General features: G+C 28.4%; 1 non-coding gene across 1 annotated transcript; it reads left to right on the forward strand.

Moving 5' to 3' along the window:
• Positions 1–1,158: 1,158 nt before the first annotated feature.
• Positions 1,159–1,240, forward strand: TRNAS-UGA. Its single transcript has one exon. It is a non-coding gene; the product is annotated as a tRNA-Ser (tRNA).
• Positions 1,241–3,726: the final 2,486 nt, after the last annotated feature.

Genomic DNA, 3,726 nt, shown 5'->3' on the forward strand with positions numbered 1-3,726 from the left:
AAAGTATATAATAAAAAGATTATATATTAAATTTAATATATAAACGAACGTAAACGAACGGTAAATGAACGAACGTTCACGAACATAAATGAACGAACGAGACTCTTGTTCATGTTCGTTCGTTTAACTAAACGAACAAAAAAATTTGTTCATGTTCGTTCATTTATTAAATAAACAAACATAAACGAACTTCCCGCCGAACGGTTCACGAACAGTTCACTGAACGTTCAGTTCGTTTACAGCCCTAGTAAAATGTACCGAAATTAGCATGACCAGCAAAATACACATTATTTTTTTAATTATTTTTACTTTTTGAATAAAACAAAATAATCAAATGAGATGATGTGCATAATTATATAATAAAATAATGTAGATTATTTATAGAGGGCTCCTTACATCTAGAGAGTGGAATAGCGATAATTAATGTAAGGAGTCCATTGAATTGAGTTTTTTTTCCATATTCGGCTCCCTACAATAGTTCTAGAGCTAATGTAGGGGTCCCACCCGAGCTCCTGTTATATTGCCATTTATAAACTCTTTTCACGTCATTTCATTACACCCTTTAATTAATTAATCATTGAAAAAAATATGTAGCTAAAACATATTTATAAAATCTAGGTTGCTATAAGAAATTTGGTGCCATCATTGCCATGGCAGGGAGTCTGAATGGAAATGAATGTTTACTTTCTTACCTTTTTAGTGTAAAACTCCAAGTGGCTGTTTAACTAAACATTTACTCGGTAAATATTTATTGGTAAAATTCAATACTGTCGCTTATTTAATCGGATAAGATTTTATTCACTAAAACGCATCGTATGTAACAATTTATCCCGGTAAGCTCTAACCTTGGTAAGAGTTATCGTCTTTACTTACCGGGTAAAATTTTTAGTTCTTGTCATATTCATTCATTAAAGTAAGTGACTTGATAAGCCTTTACCAGGGTAAACGTGTGGTAAACGACACCTGATTCTCAATGAAAATAAAACATATATGTGTGGTTAGACTTTGTTCCATCCTTTTTATGCCCATTCAGTTTGTGGTTAATTAAAATACCACATGGGGGAATCATAAAGGATAGGGTGAGATGCGACAATTAATGCAGAAATAGAGATACATTAAAGACTATAAATATAAGAAATCGAAGAACCTAACAAAAGCGTCGATATGTCCGAGTGGTTAAGGAGACAGACTTGAAATCTGTTGGGCTTCGCCCGCGCAGGTTCGAACCCTGCTGTCGACGAAATATTTTGTTTAATTTTTCTTATCTGTTTTTATTATTAGGTAAATTACAATGAAAATTAATGGACTTTCTTGTTTGGAATAATTAAGTTTTTGGATTTTTTTTTGGAACAAATAAGTCCTTGGACATTCCAAAACATGTTAAATAAGTCCTTGGACAATTTTTTAGAACAAATAAATCATTGGACATTCCAAACCTCATTTATGATTTTTCTCTATTTTAATATTAAATTTTGGTTTATTACTTGTTTTGCCTTTTTCCATTTAGTGTATTTCAATATTATATTTAAAATACTATTATAATATATATATATATATATATATATATATATATATATATATATATATATATATATATATAAGAGTGTTTTATTTTGTAAACCATGTCATATCCGGTAAGTGAGGGTGACAACTTTTACTCGTATAACCGTTTACTAGGTATATTGTTGCATAAATACGTTTTGATGTACTATAATTTTACCCGGTAAAATAAATTATAGTGTTGACTCCTAACGGTAAGCGCTTACTTGGTAAGCATTTACCGGGTAAGTATTTAGGTAAACGACCCTCTATACAAACTGATATCATTTGTACAACCAATAAACTCAATTTAAACAAAATAAACTTTTTTTTTATAACTAGAAGGATACTCGTGTAATACAACGAGATACATTTTGATTTTAATATTTCAAATATGGAGCTTTAATAAGTTGTACTTATGCATAATTTACTTGTAATCTTGAATTTTAAGTAATATGCATAAATATACAGTAATTCATGCATAAAAAATGGTTTTTAAGAGTTTTTGTCAAATATGCATCAATATACAATACTTCATGCATTAAAAATGGTTCTTAAGAGTTTTTGTCAAATGTTTTATAATATAGTATAAGATAAGTTTTTTTAAATTCTTTTCATTTGTTGTTAATGATTTCATTTGATTTTTTTTCTTTTTTCTTTTTTGTTTTTAGGAAATGATTCTTGAGGACCATCTTCATCTTCATCGTATTTTCATTTTTTTTACGTTTTTAATTCCTCTTATGAAGGTTGTATTCATTGATATCTTCACCATCCGTCTTTTTTTAATTGTTTCCTGCAACCAATTTTGTCAACATATCCCAATTAAGCAATATGCAATGTTCGACAAAACGGTTGACTATGCATTACTCTCGCAATTGTGAACCCACAATGTTAAAGAAACAAAAACATGTTGTTAACGGAACATGTTGCTAATGAAACATGCTTGATAGATGCATCAATGAAACAGGTTTCGTGGTTAATGTATGACGATGAACCCCAACTTCCCGCTTCATTGTCAATAATAATCGGGATTTAGTGAAATATCTATTTTCTAAACTACCCCTAAATTCAATTGAAATTTATTAAATAAATCAAATATAGGATTTTAATTACCTTTTATGGTTGCTCCATTGTTGATCGTAGATTATAAGTTTTTTAGTTAAATAGTTCATATGCAAATCACACACATTCAGATATGCACAGATAGTTCATATGTGAATCACACTGGTTCACATATACACTTGTTTGTCACGTATTTGTAAAAGTCACGAAACTTCTATCTTTTATTAACCATGCGACCGAATTATTCAGTATTTCACAGTTAAAGCCGCAAATGTTAATCATATGAAGGGCTAAGATCATTTTTTACTTTTCATACATCTATTAGTTCTCAAATCAACCTTTCCCTCTATATAAGTTAATTATAGAGAAGGTCCCTATAGTTTGAAGGGTTTTACAAAAATAAGAAAAAACAAAAATAATACTTTCTAAACTTATCAACTAACATTTTTAACTAACATTTTTAACAGAGTTCTTAAGAAAGGACCATTTTTAAAGTAAAACAGAAACCAAAATAATACTTTCTAAACTTATCAAAATTAAGGTCCATTTTTAGACTTTTCATCAAACCTCAGGGGCAAAAATTAGAGTTTACTTTATAATTTATTTTATTGATTTGACTATGAAATTTCAACTACAACTCATTTTATGACAATATTTTTGTCAATTACATAAATAATCGTAATCAATTATTTTAAACGACATGTTTATATGATGTTAAAATTTTAATACAGATATTTTTTCTAAGGGTAACATGCAAAATATTAATTAGTTTAAGAATTGTTATTCTTTTAAATTGTCGATTTATTGTTTTTATAACGAGACGATTAATTTGACTCGTTTTATTCTTGTCTCTTTTAAATTCTTGACTATTTCCGTTCACGACAATTTTTAAGATAACTCATTTTTATGACGATTAGTTTTTTAGATTGTGTCTGACGATTACAAAACGTGATTGGTTTTAAAACAAATGCTAATACTTTTTTCTAGTTGTGAAATTTTCAACCATCATTAAATTTTATAATGGTGTAATTTGTGTTGATGATTTTAGTGTTGTCAACAATTTTATGTAATTGTGATCTACTTGAGCAAAAGTTGATTACTAGCAACTCCAATCGATCATATAAG

Source organism: Cynara cardunculus (genome assembly GCF_001531365.2).
Source record: "Cynara cardunculus var. scolymus isolate 2C chromosome LG 13, CcrdV1, whole genome shotgun sequence".
NCBI classification, from domain to species: Eukaryota; Viridiplantae; Streptophyta; class Magnoliopsida; order Asterales; family Asteraceae; genus Cynara; species Cynara cardunculus.